This window comes from Heterodontus francisci, chromosome 12, assembly GCF_036365525.1.
Source record: "Heterodontus francisci isolate sHetFra1 chromosome 12, sHetFra1.hap1, whole genome shotgun sequence".
In the NCBI taxonomy this organism is placed as follows: domain Eukaryota; kingdom Metazoa; phylum Chordata; class Chondrichthyes; order Heterodontiformes; family Heterodontidae; genus Heterodontus; species Heterodontus francisci.
This window is the reverse complement of record NC_090382.1, coordinates 21,743,090-21,759,638: the sequence shown is the minus strand read 5'-3', so window position 1 is coordinate 21,759,638 and position 16,549 is coordinate 21,743,090. Positions and strand designations below refer to the sequence as shown.

General features: G+C 46.1%; 1 protein-coding gene across 3 annotated transcripts in view; it reads right to left on the bottom strand.

The window, feature by feature from the left end:
• LOC137375776 (serine/threonine-protein phosphatase 2A 55 kDa regulatory subunit B beta isoform) overlaps positions 1 to 16,549 on the bottom strand; it is a 613,213-nt gene that overhangs the window by 385,443 nt on the left and 211,221 nt on the right. The window lies entirely within an intron of this gene.

Sequence of the window (16,549 nt, the reverse complement as noted above, 5' to 3'; positions counted from 1 at the left end):
AGTCCCATTCCCCTGCTTGATCTCCGTTACCCTGCAAGTTATTTCCTTCAGGTGACCACCCAATTTCCTTTTAAAGCCATTGATTGTCTGCACTTCCACCACCTCTGTGAGCAGCGAGCTCCAGTGGCTTGGTGTCATTTTTGTTTTATAATGCTCTTATGAAGCACCTTGGGACATTTTATTGTGTTAAAGGCGCCATATTATAATTACAGTTAAGTAAACACTGGGTAAGTTCATACACAAGTCAATTAAGAGGTTGCAGACACTGTGGCTCCAGTGTGTGAGTAATTTGAGATTTGTGACATCCTAAATAACTTGTCTTTGTTTCTTTACATCTTTGTTCAAGTGTGAGACAGAAATTTACATTATGTGATATAGGATGGATAAAAGACTTTGTCCTCTTCCACTAAAGTATATTTAACACGTGAAGGAAGAGGGAACGAGATGGAAAGTTAAAGAGCAAGTAACAAAGAAAAAGAGAGAAATGAGAAAAGACAAAGGAAAGAGCGAGAGTAAGAGAAGAAAGCATTGGAAGTGAGAAAAAGGAGGAGAAATAGAAGAGAGAAAGAGGTTAGGGATCTCTGCAGTCACTGCAGTGGCCTCTATATGAAGTCACAGGGATTGATCTCCTTTATTGTGGATTGACCATAGAAACTGCTCGTCATTTCCAACAATTGAACTGAAATCAGACAGCAGATCCACAATGCCAGTTCAGTTTCATGCCCGGCAGCAAGATGAAAATCTATCCCACAGTGATTTATTGAACAACAATTAGATTTTATAGCTCTTAAAATGGCTACATGCCTACCTTTGGCAAAATAGCACATTGAGTTTTACACAGGGAGACTGAAATGTATTATTATTACTCTGCTAAAGATAGGCGAGGTGAATAGTTTATAAGCATCTGCAATTTCCTGGATTTACCCATCAAGATCAGCTGTCTTAAAGGGGCAGGCCAGGACATCAGCTGAACATCATACCTGTGCTCCAGACTATAATCAGCAACCTGTATTTCTACAGTAATAAAAACAAGAAACGTTGGAAACACTCAGCAGGTCTGGCAGCATCTGTGGAGAGAGAAGCAGAGTTAACGTTTCAGGTCAGTGACCCTTCATCAGAACTGGCAAATATTAGAAATGTAAAAGGTTATAAGAAAGTAAAGTGGGGGTGGTGCAAGAGATAACAAAGGAGAAGGTGTAGATAGGACAAGGTCACAGAATAGCTGACCAGAAGGTCATGGAGCAAAGATATGTTAATGGTGTGTTGAAAGACAAAGCATTAGTACAGAAAGGGTGTTAACGGACTGAAAATTGAACAGGCGCAAGTACAAACATGAAAAAAACAGTGGGTAAGCAAACTGAAAAAACTAAGATGAAATAAAATAAAATAAACACAAAAGAATATATATAAAAAAAGGAAAAAGAAAAAAATAACTAAAAATAAAAATAAAATGGGGGGCCCGTCATGCTCTGAAATTATTGAACTCAATGTTCAGTCCGGCAGGCTGTAGCATGCCTGATCGGTAAATGAGATGCTGTTCCTCGAGTTTGCGTTGATGTTCACTGGAACACTGCAGCAATCCCAGGACAGAGATGTGAGCATGAGAGTAGGGGGGAGTGTTGAAACGGCAAGCAGCCGGAAGCTTGGGGTCCTGCTTGCGGACTGAGCGGAGGTATTATGCAAAGCGGTCACCCCATCTGCATTTGGTCTCCCCAATGTAGAGGAGACCACATTGTGAGCAGTGAATACAGTATACTACATTGAAAGAAGTACAAGTAAATCGCTGCTTCACCTGAAAGGAGTGTTTGGGGCCTGGGATAGTGAGAAGAGAGGAGGTAAATGGGCAGGTATTACACCTCCTGCGATTGCAGGGGAAGGTGCAGTGGGAAGGGGATGAGTTGTTGGGGGTATTGGAGGAGTGGACCAGGGTGTCATGGAGGGATTGATCCCTTCAGAATGCTGACAGGGGAAGGGAGGGGAAGATGCATTTTGGTAGTGGCATCACGCTGGAGGTGGCGGAAATGGCGGAGGATGATCCTTTGGATATGGAGGCTGATGGGGTGGAAAGTGAGGACAAGGGGAACCCTGTCACGGTTCTAGGAGGGAGGGGAAGGGGTGAGGGTAGAGGTGCAGGAAATGGGCCGGACACAGTTGAGGGCCCTGTCAACCACTGTGGGAGGGAATCCTCAGTTGAGGAAAAAGGAAGACATATCAGAAGCGCTGTCATGGAAGGTAGCATCATCAGAGCAGATGCATCGGAGACGGAGAAACTGGGAGAATGGAATGGAGTTCTTACAGGAGGCAGGGTGTGAAGAAGTGTAGTTGAGGTAGCTGTGGCAGTCAGTGGGTTTATAATGAATATTAGTAGACAACCTATCCCCAGAGATGGAGACGGAGAAGTCGAGGAAGGGAAGGGAAGTGTCGGAGATGGACCATGTAAAGGTGAGTAAAGGGTGGAAATTAGAAGCAAAGTTGATAAAGTTTTCCAGTTCGGGACGGGAGCAGGAAACGGCACCGATACAGTCATCAATGTACCGGAAAAAGAGTTGGGGGAGGAGGCCTAAGTTAGGAATGTTCGACATATCCCACAAAAAGACAGGCATAACTCAGACCCATGCGGGTACCCATAGCAACACCTTTTACTTGAAGGAAGTGAGTGGAGTTGAAGGAGAAGTTGTTCAATGTGAGAACAAGTTCAGCCAGGCGGAGAAGGGTGGTGGTGGATGGGGACTGGTTGGGCCTCTGTTCAAGGAAGAAGCGGAGAGCCATCAAACCATCCTGGTGGTGGATGGAGTTGTAGAGAGATTGGACGTCCATAGTGAAGAGGCGGCGGTTGGGGCCAGGAAACTGGAAATTGTCAAAATGACGTAGGGTGTCAGAAGAGTCACGGATGTAGGTGGGAAGAGACTGGACCAGCGGAGAAAAGATAGAGTCAAGATAGGAAGAAATAAGTTCAGTGGGGCAGGAGCAGGCTGACACAATGGGTCTGCCAGGACAGTCCTGTTCGTGGATTTTGGGAAGGAGGTAGAAGCGGGCTGTCCGGGGTTGTGGGACTATGAGGTTGGAAGCTGTAGAGGGAAGATCTCCAGAGGAGATGAGGTCAATGACAGTCCTGTGGACAGTAGCTTGATGTTCGTGGTGAGGTCATGGTCCAGGGGGAGGTAGGAAGAAGTGTCTGAGAGTTGGTGCTGAGCCTCTGCAAGGTAGAGGTCAGTACGCCATACAACAACAGCACCACCCTCTCAAGCTTTGTATAAAGTGAGACATCTCAAAGTACATTACGTTGGTTACAAAACAATGGAAAGACACCAAGGTGCGAGGTAGAAAAAATTAGAGTAGGGAACGGAAATAAAGGATTTTGAAGGCTGTGAAAGCAGAAGGAACTAGGCATAATGGGGGGAATTTTAACGGGTGAGGGGAGGCAGGTTTGAGTGCGTGTAAGCAGTTAAATCCCCTGAAAGCGACATTAAGTCAGGATCCCGACATCATCCTGCCCATTTCCAGGTTTCACCCCAGCAGTTTTGCAGGCAAGGAAGAAACCCCCTTGGAGCTGTTGGGTAAGCCATCAGAACATTCAAATATTCACTCTGTAGCCATGTCCTCACAAAGCTTATGACAGTCACAAAAAACTTAATACTTTAGAAAACCAAGAGGAGTATAGAAAGTGCAGGAGTGAAATAAAAAGGAAATTGGGAATGCAAAGAGAGGACATGAAAAATTATTGGCAGGTAAAATCAAGGAAAACCCAAAGATGTTTTATAAGTACATTAAGAGCAAGTGGATAACTAAGGAAAAGATAGAGCCTATCAGAGATGTACAAGGGAACTTACACATGGATGCAGAAGATGTGGGCAGGGTTCTTAATGAGTTTTTTGTCTCTGTCTTCACAAAGGAGAGGGATGATGCAGACATTGTAGTAAAAGAGGAGTGTGAAATATTAGATACAATAAGCATATTGAGAGAGGAAGTAAGAGAGGGTCTGACATCCTTGAAAGTGGATAAATCACCAGGGCCGGATGGATTGCATCCCAGGTTGTTAAAGGAAGTCAGGGAGGAAATAGAGGATGCTCTGAGGACCATCTTCAAATCCTCACTGGATTCGGGCGAGGTGCCAAAGGATTGGAGGTCTGTGAACGTTGTACCATTGTTTAAAAAGGGTGCGGGGGATAGGCCAAATAATTATAGGCCAGTCAGTCTGACCTTGGTGGTGGGTAAATTATTAGAATCAGTCTCCCTGTGTAAAACGCAATGTGCTATTATGCCAAAGGTAGGCATATAGCCAATTTAAGAGCTATAAAAATCTAATTGTTGTTCGATAAATCACTGTGGGATAAACTGCAACTTAGAAAGGCATAGATTAATCAGGGATAGTCAGCATGGATTTGTTAAGGGAAGATCATGTTTTACTAATGTGATTGAATTTTTTGAGGAAGTAACAAGGAGGATTGAAGAGGGTAGTGCAGTGGATGTGGTTTACATGGATTTTAGGAAGGCATTTGACAAGGTCCCCTAAGGCAACCTGGCCAGAAAAATGAAAGCCCATGGGATTTGGGGAATGTGGCAAGTTGGATCCAAAATTGGCTCAGTGACAGGAAACAAAGAGTAGTCATTAACGGATGTTTTCGCAAATGGAAAGTAGTTTCCAGTGGCTTTCCACAGGGCTCAGTGTTGGATCCTTTGCTGTTTGTGGTATATATTAATGATTTGGTCTTAAATGTGGAATGCATGATTCGGAAATTTGCAGATGACACAAAAATTAGCCGTGTAGTTGACAGTGAAGAGGCTCGAGACTCCAGAATGATATCAGTGGTTTGGTTGAGTGGGCAGAAAAGTAGCAAATGGAATTCAATCTGGAGAAGTGTGAGGTAATGCATTTGGGGAGGGCAAACAAAGCAAGGTAGTACACAATAAACGAGAGGGGTAGAAGAAGTGAGAGACCTTGGAGTGCATGTCCACAGGTCCCTGAAGGTGGCAGGACAGGTAGATAGAGTGGTGAAGAAGGCATGTGGAATGCTTTCCTTTGTTGGCAGAGGTATAGAATACAAAAACTGGGATGTAATGCTGGAACTGTATAGAACACTGGTTAGGCCACAGATGGAGTATTGCGTACAGTTCTGGGCACCACATTACAGTAAGGACAAAATTGCTCTGGAGAGAGTACAGAGGAGATTTACAAGAACGTTGCCAAGGCTTGAAAGTTGCGGCTCTGAGGAAAGATTGAATCGGCTAGGGTTGTTTTCCTTAGAACAGAGGAGGCTTAGGGTTCACATAATTGAGGTGTACAAAATTATGAGGGGCCTAGATAGAGTAGACTATCACTATCAGTTGAAAATTCCACCCAATGTTCAGGATAACAGGAGTGTAAGGTTTTATTTTATAGCCTAAGCCACATCTAAAGAGCTCCAAAGTCTAGGGGACCAGGGGAAAGCCTGTGACATGTTCACATAAGTGACTGGGGTTTCTGTTCGACCTCTGGGCATGTGACTTGACATTACAATAGTGACTGCACTTTAAAATTACCTCATTGGCTGCAAAGCGCTTTGGGATGTTGCGAGGCCATGAATGGCATTTATTAATTCAAGGCTTTCTTTCTTTATATTGGGCCTAGAAAGATACATTCTGGTTTAGACTGAGTGACAGCCCACTATTGGAGAAGTGTTTTCACTGAGCACAGCAGAAATCCCTCAGTAAAGGACTCAAAATGGCAGAATGCCCCAGGAAAGTGAAAAAAACAGTATTCCATACTGAGTTAGCGAGCCAGCAATGCATGGTGTAAGGAAAGGCATTAAAAAGATCAGTTAATTATATGCACACTCTCTCCATGACAAAAGAAAACAGGACTAGGATCAAAAGCGATCCTCCCACCATCCACACACACTCTCCCATCATTCACACACGAACCCCACATCAACCTCAAAAAAAGCCTTCCAGCACTCTGGGCTCACACAAAAATCATAGCCACTTGAGTAAAGTACTGGACCATATCAGATTACTGACTGAAATAAAAAACAGAAAGTGCTGCAAAGTGCTACAGCATCTGTGGAGAAAGAAATAAAGTTAACGTTTCCGGTCTGTGACCTTTCATCAAACCTGAAACGTTAACTCTGGCCTGGATTTTATTTATTACGGTGACGGCTGTAAACGATGGCGGCCCACACACGCGGGTTTTACTCCGTGGAGCCGCTGCGATATTATTTACAGTGGCTCATTTACATGGCCGGGGTGGACCTCCCCCAACCCCATGATGTGAAGGGATGGGCGATTCGTCCCCGGCAACGGCATTCGGAGCCGCCGCACAGGCGCCATTTTTAAAGGGCTTCCAGCCCTTAAATTTAATTAAAATTTTTAAACACACATTGCCTTAAAATTTATTAAAACTGATTAAATTAATGTTTCCAGCCCCTCTCCCCTGCCCCAATAACCTTACATTTCATTCCTTTCCCTCTCCCCCACCAAAATACTTATCTTGTCTACCTGACCTTCCCCACTCTGCCCAACCCCTGCATCACCCCCCCACCCCACAAAGTTCAGAAATTTTTAACTTTACCCCTTCTGATCACTCCCTAGACCAATCAGGTAAGTTTGACCCTGCCCACCCCTCCCGCACTGATATACTCACCTCCTCCTCCCTCCCCACCAGTGTTCCGCCTTACAACACTGGTCGTGGAACCGACAGCACTGGAGGGTTTAAAAGCAAAGTAAACTAATTACATTTCAAGTCCAATAACTCAAGTTCAATTCCTCAATTACCCCTAACACCTTCCCCTTCCCACAGCACCTTCCAATACAAGCGCAGGAAATACACCTGCCCCTTTTACCTCCTTCGTTCCCACTGTCCAAGGCCCCAAATACGCCTTCCAGGTGAGACAGTGACTTACATGTACTGCTTTGAATTTAGTATATTATATTCGCTGCTCACGATGCTGCCGCCTCTACACTGGGCAGACCAAACACAGATTGGGTGACCACTTTGCGGAACACCTCTGTTCAGTCCGCAAGCACGACCTCCAAGCTTCGGTTGCCTGTCATTTTAATTCTCCACCTCGCCCTCACGCTGACCTCGGCCTCCTGCAGTGTTCAATGAAACATAAAGAAAGCTTGAGGAACAGCAGCTTATCTTTCAATTAGGCACTTTAAAGCCTTCCAGACTCAACACTGAGTTCCACAATTTCATATCATAAACTCTGCCCTGATTTTGTTTCCCTTTTCTTCGTTGATTTAGTATTTTTTCTCTGTTTTTTGCTTTTGTACAGCAGCTGTTCATCATTCTGCCATTCACGCCTCCTCTAGACAGATCTTTTGTTTCTTTACTTGTCCCAGTACCACTCCCTTTGACCCCGTACTACCAAAACTTTTGCCGTTTAATCTCTTCTGCCTTCCACTCTATCGCAACTCTTTTGTTCTTTCTCCCACCCTCCCTCCATTCCCTGCCTCTGAACCTGCTTTAAACCTGTTAATTCTCCACTTTTTCGCACTTCAGATGAAAGATCATAGACCTGAAACACTGGGCTGAATCATACCAGCCCGTTGGCGACGGGCTGGGAGGTGAGAATTCTGGCAAAATTTGTGTGGGAAGACAGAGGGTGGCATGCCCGTCATCTTCCCACTGCCATGTCATCTTGCCAGCGGAAAGGTGAAACGTGGCCTACCTGCCTGGAGCCTAATTGAACCACTTACGTGGCTAATTAAGGGCCTTTTCCCACCTCCGCTGGCATTTTACCAACACAGTGGGGGGGCCCTCCACTGCATGGGGAGACCGCCAGGTAAACCCCGGAGGGCCCCCCCCGACAGATTCCAGCAGAGGACGGGGAGGAGGGGGGGGGGTCCCTCCTTTTCAGGCACTCTTTGGCCCATGAAGGAGCACTCTCCTGGCAAAGCCCGCCCCCATGGCAACGGTACCCCCTGCCCTCAGCAACCTCCCTCTCACTGGGGAAGCCCATCTGGCCCCAGCGCCCTCAGACCCCACTTACTTGACTTTGAGAGCACTTGGCCATTGATGCACTGCCATCCCCCAGCAGTGGCCACCGCTAACAGTAGCGCTGCTGAGGCTGCTGGTCCTCTAATTGATCGGCAACTCCTGGGGTCGGGCTGCCGTCCGCAATAGGGGCAGCAGACACTTAATTGGCTGCCACTGCTGACAAGATGCAGGCCCAGGTTCTGCTGATCGCTAAAGTGGGTTCGCCTCCCCATGCCCCCCACTTTTGGTCCCTGGACACCTGCCACCTCCATAAATTCCAGCCTGTTAACACTGTTTCTCTCTCCACAGGTGCTGCCAGACCTCTGAGTGTTTCCAGCATTTTCTATTTCCAATAACTTGACTTCCTGACTCAGTCACATACAGTTGAGACAGATGACCTGTTCTCTGTTGCTTTAAGAATGAACATTGCCCTACTGAAAGCCAGCAGAATATTCCACACTGCCTAACAGCTGCCAAGTGACCAATTCAAGACTTGTTGCTAAGAGACAGCTTTTAATTTACTAACGGGCAAGGGTTGGATCAATGCAAACGGTGATGAAGGCTTTAATAAAAGGCCACTCGAAATCGCTATACTAGAATGGCAGAATGTAGTAAAAAGTTATATATACTACATCCAATCACATACGTGCAGTGAGGTGTTGACAGAGGAAAAGGAGGGAATGTTTGTGTTGAGCTAGATTTGCTTTCTTCCACATTATTTTTCTTACTAGTTGAATATTAAAAGCTCTGCAATCGTAAATAACCTGCTTTTAAGGGGACAGCATGCAGAAACCTATATCCATTAAGGCAAGGGCTTCTCCAGTGTCTGAAAGATTCTCCTCTCTAATCCTATTAAGTAAATTACTGAGCTGTGCTTTCAGTAGGTCGATAGCCTACACAGAGACTCTATGAACTGCACCATTTGTTCCCGTGGGATGTAGTTAGTGCAATAAAAAGTGTTGCCCATAGGAACTTTCCCGAAGAGCGACGTGAAAGCTTGAAGAACTGGTGTTGCTCAAAATCCACAACTCAGATATCCTCGACAACCTTTTTCCCAACACTACAGATAGGTCATAAATTATGAAGCTGGTTTGCAGAATATGCAGAAGACATTATAAAGATGTTCGCGTTTGCACACATTGGCAGATTCCCAGCACGAAAGATTGTGGAATTTCAAGTGGAAATTACGCTTGGCACAAATTGAGTTTCCACAATCTTTTCTGCTACTTTAAAAAAATGATGCTGGAAGCCAGCCCTGCCCACAAACTGGTCATATCCCGACAGCGGCCTCCACGGGGCAGAGTGCCCAATCTGGAGGGCCCCTCCCCAAGCCCGCAAGAAGGCCACTGGGTTTTACCAACAGCAGCAGAAGGAGGCCCTTAAGCCGCAGTTAATTGGCCACTTAAGGGCCTTGATTGGCCAGGGGTGGGCGGACCGTTTCTTTCCGCCGCCACCCCGCGTAAAATTGCAGAGGAGGTGGGAAGGCATCAGGAACAGCATCCCCCGCCTCCCACTCTATTTTACATACCCGCACACCCCCCCCCACCCCCCAACCATCAGCTTGCTCATGTGGGGGGCCGTAAAATTTTGGCTTTGATCTGCAGGTGGAAAATGTAGACCTCAGTCTACAAGGGGAGGGAGGAAGAGAGGGACTCGGTGCAGGGGGGGAGGGAGGAAAAGAGGGATTCAGTCTGCAGGGGGGGAGGGAGGAAGAGAGGGACTCAGTCTGCAGGGGGGGGAGGGAGGAAGAGAGGGACGGTCTGCAAGGGGGGGAGGGAGGAAGAGAGGGACTCGGTCTGCAGGGGGGGAGGGAGGAAGAGAGGGACGGTCTGCAAGGGGGGGAGGGAGGAAGAGAGGGACTCGGTCTGCAGGGGGGGAGGGAGGAAGAGAGGGATTCAGTCTGCAGGGGGGGAGGGAGGAAGAGAGGGACTCAGTCTGCAGGGGGGGGAGGGAGGAAGAGAGGGACTCGGTGCAGGGGGGGAGGGAGGAAAAGAGGGATTCAGTCTGCAGGGGGGGAGGGAGGAAGAGAGGGACGGTCTGCAAGGGGGGGAGGGAGGAAGAGAGGGACTCGGTCTGCAGGGGGGGAGGGAGGAAGAGAGGGACTCGGTCTGCAGGGGGGGAGGGAGGAAGAGAGGGATTCAGTCTGCAGGGGGGGAGGGAGGAAGAGAGGGACTCAGTCTGCAGGGGGGGAGGGAGGAAGAGAGGGACTCAGTCTGCAGGCGGGGGAGGGAGGAAGAGAGGGTCTCAGTCTGCAGGGGGGGAGGGAGGAAGAGAGAGACTCAGTCTGCAGGCGGGGGAGGGAGGAAGAGAGGGTCTCAGTCTGCAGGGGGGGAGGGAGGAAGAGAGGGACTCAGTCTGCAGGGGGAGGAGGGAGGAAGAGAGGGACTCAGTCTGCAGGGGGGGAGGGAGGAAGAGAGAGACTCAGTCTGCGGGGTGGGGCAGGGAGGAAGAGAGGGACTCGGTCTGCCAGGGGGGCAGGGAGGAAGAGAGGGACTCGGTCTGCAGAGAAGCTGCTCAGGCTACGGTGGGGCAGGGTCTGTGGTGGGGAGGAGGAGACTTGGTCTATGGTGAGGGGTAGTCCGTACGCAGCAGGGAGGACGTGGTCTGTGGAGACCCTTGCCTGTGGGTCAATGCCATAGAATGAAAAGATGAAGCAGAGGATTGGGTGCATCATAGAATCAGAAATCACATCCTCCATGAAAGCCACAAACAAACCTCTGCTACCACCAAACATGTTCCTATAAATATGTATAAACATTTAAAGATTTACAATTCACACTATATGAAAGTTTCTGATATATGTTATTGCATTTGCTCCTGCAGTAACACATTAGAGGTTATAAATCTTACTTGCGTGCTACAGTAAATGTGATCCTTTTCATTTAAGTGCTCACAGTAGAATGGTGAATATCAGGTTTGTAAGACTACAACTGTTATATTTACTTTATAATTTGAGATACGAAGCACAAAAGCTTAGCAAATACCTCATGAAAATAAATGGGGTAAGTGCATGATAAGCAATTCATCTTTGCATCAGCTACTTCGGAAGGGATATATACTCTTATTACTTTTGCTTTACAGGATCCTGGCTGCCGACCAGCTGAACACGGTAGTTCCTTCTGTCAATACAACATACCTTGGTAAATCCCTCAAGAAGGGAGGTGAAATGGAGCCTTCTACTGACTGATCGTCAGAAGTCACATCAATTCCAGTACCATTTTGGAGACCTGCTTTTAACCACTTAATTCGTTTGAAGTCATGATTTCAGATAAATGTAATACTAAATTCATCAATACAATTGTCACTGTTGCATTTTTCAATCATTTGTTCTCAAACGACACTGCTATTTAATGTCTGTCACTCTGAGAAGGTGATGGTGGGCCACCCTTCTTGAGCCACTGCAATCCATGCGGTGAAAGTGCTTCCATATCCTCAAATATCCAGATACATGGAGCTGATTTTAATGCAGGCGGCATGGGAGCTGACGCTGGGCAGAAAGGCAAGGGGATTCCTGCCTCAGTTCTCTGGGGGCCCCCCGGCTGTATTTTACGACACTCAGGCAGTTAACTGCCTGGTGCCAGGATTATCGTCCCTCTAAGGACTGGGTTCCCACATCCAAGTGCGGTCTGTTAATCAGTGCCAGCAGCTCAGCAGTCCCACTGGGAGTGGTGGCCACTGCTGGTACAGCAGGAGGCCCAGAACCAGGAGCAGTGCTGGAGCCCCGGAGTGCTGGTCAGTGGGGCAGGCTTGCTGTGGCCAGTCAGGCAGGTCCTGGCAAGGGGTGGAGGGTGGATGGTTGTTGAGGGTGGGGTGGGTTGTGGTGTTGGCGCAGGGGCAGTCTTTACAGCCGGGACCATCTGTGGGCCACAGATTGCCCAAGAGGCCACCCTCTAGCCCACAGGGAGGCCATCTCTTGTTATTGGGCGAACTCCCTACGTGCTGGGGCTCCCACCAGCCACTGGAATAATACCAGCGACAGTGAGAAGACGCACTTAAGTTGCCATTAATTGGACACTTAAGGGCCTCTATTAGCTTCTGAGCAGGAAAGCTGTCCTCAGCTTTCCCCGCCCCTGACAAAATTGAACGGTGTTGAGAAGGCAATGGGCACTTAACCTACTCGCCCACCTTCACTCACTATTTTACGGCCCTCGCTCCCCACCCTGACACCCAGCCCATCCCTAGTAGGCTCATAAAAGTCAGCCTATAGATTCTTACAAGTGTGTGTTGCTACAGGGTATATGTGGTCCAATCAGTGGGAAAACACATTTGTGTCTACAAAGATTCCAAAGCCATTAAGAAGTTTCCAGACAGAGTCCCATTAGCCAAGGTGAAACTAAAGATTCACAAGAAAGACCTGCATTTCTATCATACATAGAACATAGAACATTACAGCGCAGTACCTTTCAAGACGTCAGGATGCCTCCAAGTTCTAAACAACCAATGAAGTACTTTTGAAGTGTAGTCACTATTGCAATGTAGGACACACAATCAGTTCATGCAGAAACCCTTATTTAGACCAATCTGGCTATTAGTAAGTGAAGTCAATGAACCAACTTGATCTTGGATCAAAGAACTCAACAGCAAGCCCAGGCAGCAAGCGTTGTTCTATTTGATGGCAAGAAGTACCACAACCAATCCTTCGCTCATGTGACGAGAACACTTTCCAAGATGTCACATGACAGCAACCAGCTGTAGGAGCCGAGGCGATCAAACCCAAGACAGTCCTGGTCTGAATCGCTCAGCACCAGACCCAGAGGTACATTTGCCCAATGTGCTATTGGGGAGTTAGCTTGTTTTTAAATGGGGTTGAACTCACCTGGAGGTTTGACTGTCAGGCTTTTCTTTAAACCAGTCATAAGAACAGCAATAAGCCATTCAGTCGCTCGAGTCTGTTCCGTCATTCAATTCGATCATGGCTGATCTACATCTTAATTCCATCCATCCGCCTTGGTTCCATATCCCTTAATACTTTTGTTTAACAAAACATCTACCAATTTCAGTTTTTAAATTTTCACTTGACAACCCCCCCCCCTCCCCCAAGCCTCAACATCTTTGGAAGGGGTAGGGGGAACAAGTTCCAAATTTTCACTACCCTATGTGTGAAGCACCACTGCCTGACATCACCCGATTTTAAGGTCATGCCCCCTTTTTCTTGACTCCAGCACCAAAGGAAATAGTTTCTCTCTATCTTTATTTCATTCTTTAATCATCTTACACGCCTTAATTAGATCACCAAAATAAAAGCAAAATACTGCGGATGCTGGAAATCTGAAATAAAAATAGAAATTGCTGGAAAAACTCAGCAGGCCTGGCAGCATCTGTGGAGAGAGAAGCAGAGTTAACGTTTCAGGTCAGTGACCCTTCATCAGAACTAGCAAAGGTTGGAAATGTAATAGGTTTTAAATAAGTAAAGTGGGGGTGGGGGGAGCGGGTAAGAGAACAAAAGGGAAGATGTGTGATAGGACAAAAGCTGGGGCTGCTCATTATTCTGTCATTAACACTCTCTCTGCACTAATGTTTTGTCTTTCATCACACAATTAGCACACTCTCTTTGCCTTTGTCCTATGACCTTGTCAGTTAATCTCTCCGGCCCTCTGTCCTATCACACATCTTCCCTATTGTTCTCCTTCCCCCCCACCCCCACTTGTTTAAAACGTATTACATTTCTAACCTTTGCCAGTTCTGATGAAAAGTCACTGACCTGAAATATTAACACTGCTTCTCGCTCCTTAGATGCTGTCAGATCTGCTGAGTTTTTCCAGCACTTTTTGTTTTAATTAGATCACCCCTTAGTATTCCATGCTCAAGGTAATACAAACCTAGTTTAAGCAAACTGTCCTCATAATGTAAGGGGGAGGCTTATAAAGTTGCCAAAAAAAAGTCGTAAGCCAGAGGATTAGGAGGATTTTAGGATCCAGCAAAGGAAGACCAAGAAATTGATAAAGAAAGAGAGAACAGAATATGAATGTACACTAGCAAGAAATATAAATACGGATTGTAAAAGCTTCTACAGGTATGTAAAAAGGAAAAAATTAGCAAAGACGAATGTGGGTCCATTACAGGCAGAGACAAGAGAATTTATAACGGGAAATAGAGAAATGACAGAGAAGCTAAATAATTACTTTGTGTCTGACTTCATGGAGGAAGATACAAGAAATCTCCCTGAAATAATTGAGATCCAAGGGTCTAGTGAGAATGAGGAACTGAAAGAAATTAGGATTAGTAAAAAAATAGTTTTGGAGAAATTAATGGGACTGAAATTTGACAAATCTCCAGGACCTGATGATCTTCACATGAGAGTTTTGAAAGACATGGCTACAGAGATAGAGGTAGCATTGGCGATCATCTTTCAAAATTCTATAAATTCTGCAATGGTGCCTGCAGATTGGAATGTTGCAAATGTAACCCCACTGTTTAACAAAGGAGGGAGAGAGAAAATGAGGAACTACAGACCTGTTAGCCCGACGTGAGCAGTAAGGAAAATACTAGAATCTATTATAAAGGATGTGATTACTGGACACTTAGAAATAATGGTCTGATTGGGCAGAGTCAACATGGATCTAAGAAGGGGAAATCATTGTTTGACAAACTTGTTAGAGTTTTTTAAGGATGTTACAAGCAGAGTGGATAAGGGGGAACCAGTGGATGTGGTGTATTTGGACTTTCAGAAGGCTTTTGGTAAAGTCCTACATAGGAGGTGAGTAAACAAAATTAAAGTGCATGGGATTGGGAGTAATGTACTAGCATGGATTGAGGATTGGGTAACAGGCAGAAAACAAAGAGTAGGAATAAATGGGTCATTCTCAGGTTGGCAAGCTGTGACCAGTGGGGTACCACAAGGATCAGTGCTTGGGCCCCAGCTGTTCACAATCTATATCAATGATTTGGATGTGGGGACCAATTGTAATATTTCCAAGTTTGCAGATGACAAAAAAACTTGGTGGGAATTTGAGTTGTGAGGAGGATGCAAAGAGGCTTCAAGGGGATTTGGACAGGCTGAGTGAGTGCACAAGAACATGGCAGATGTGGATAAGTGTGAGGATATCCACTTTGCTGAAAGGAACGGAGGTGCAGAGTATTTCTTAAATGGTGAAAGATTGGAACGTGTTGATGTCGAAAGGGACCTAGATGTCCTTGTTCATAAGTCACTGAAAGTTAGCGTGCAGGTGCAGCAGGCAATTAGGAAAGCAAACAGTATGTTGGCCTTTATCACAAGAGGATTTGAGTACAGTAGCAAAGAAGTCTTGCTTCAATTGTATAGAGCATTGATGAGGCCGCACCTGGAATATTGTGTGTAGTTCTGGTCTCCTTGCCTTTAGGAAAGATATACTTGCCAGAGAGGGAGTGCAGCGGAGGTTCACCAAACTGATTCCTGGGATGGTGGGATTGTCCTATGAAGAGAGATTGAAGAGACTGGGCCTGTATTCTCTAGAGTTTAGAAGAATGAGAGGCAATTTCATAGAAACAGGGTAGATGCAGAAAGGATGTTTCCCCTAGTTGTGGGGTCTAGAACTGGGGGACACAATCTCTGAATAAAGGGCAAGCCATTTAGGACTGAGATGAGGAGGAACCTCTTCACTCAGAAGGTGGTGAACCTTTGGAATTCTCTATCCCAGAGGGTGATGGAAGTTCAGTCACTGAGTAAGTTCAAGATAGAGATCGATAGATTTCTAGTTGCTAATGACATCAAGGGATATGGGAATAGTGCGGGAATATGACGTAGAGGTAGACAGTCAGCCATGATCTAGAATGGCGGAGCAGGCTTGAAGGGCTGAATCGCCTACTCCTACTCCTACGTTCCTATGTAACCCTTCTAGTCCCAGTATCATTCTGGTGAACTTGGGCTGCACACCCTCCAAGGCTAATATAACCTTCCTGAGGTGCATTGCCAACTTTTAATTTTAATATTCCATCTGTTTGTGGGAGCTCTAATTCTTGAATTGTGCTCCAGAAGCTCAGGTCTCAGAGTCTGTCTTCTTTCCTCCTTCTCACCACCACCGCCACCCCCACCCCGACTATGTTTCTCCTGACAAAATGTTGATCAGAAGTGAAACTCAAATCCTTGATGTTTTGCTGCACTACACTAGGTTCATACACATTATTCAGAATTGACATTCCCTTAATCTCTTGTTGTGAGCATTTTCAATACATTACACACTGTAACAGCATCCAAACACCGGTTATTAAAAACAGGCACTTGCTAATTTTAATTTGTTTAACACCACTTGTAAAGGATGGAAGAGCAGAGAGCAAGAATTAGATATCAGAGATTAAACAGAGCTGGGCATGCTCGAACTATAAGCATAGAGCACTGGACATGCACTTCTGTTTTACAAACAGGACAAGGTTAATGTTTCTGGGGGGGGGATTAAGGTTCATGCCAAAACCACTAACCTTACTGTCAGATGCTAGCTGTGCATCTAGAGAATTCTCTGGTTTGATCATAAGGAAAAATCAATCAGATTTTCCCCTTGTCCCTCAGCAACAGTGCAAGTGATTTATCATTCAGAAACTGCAATTTTATTGCCTTCAGGACTTTTTAAATTCAAAAATTGACATAGTCTTTTTGCCAAATCTCACTACGTTAACTGT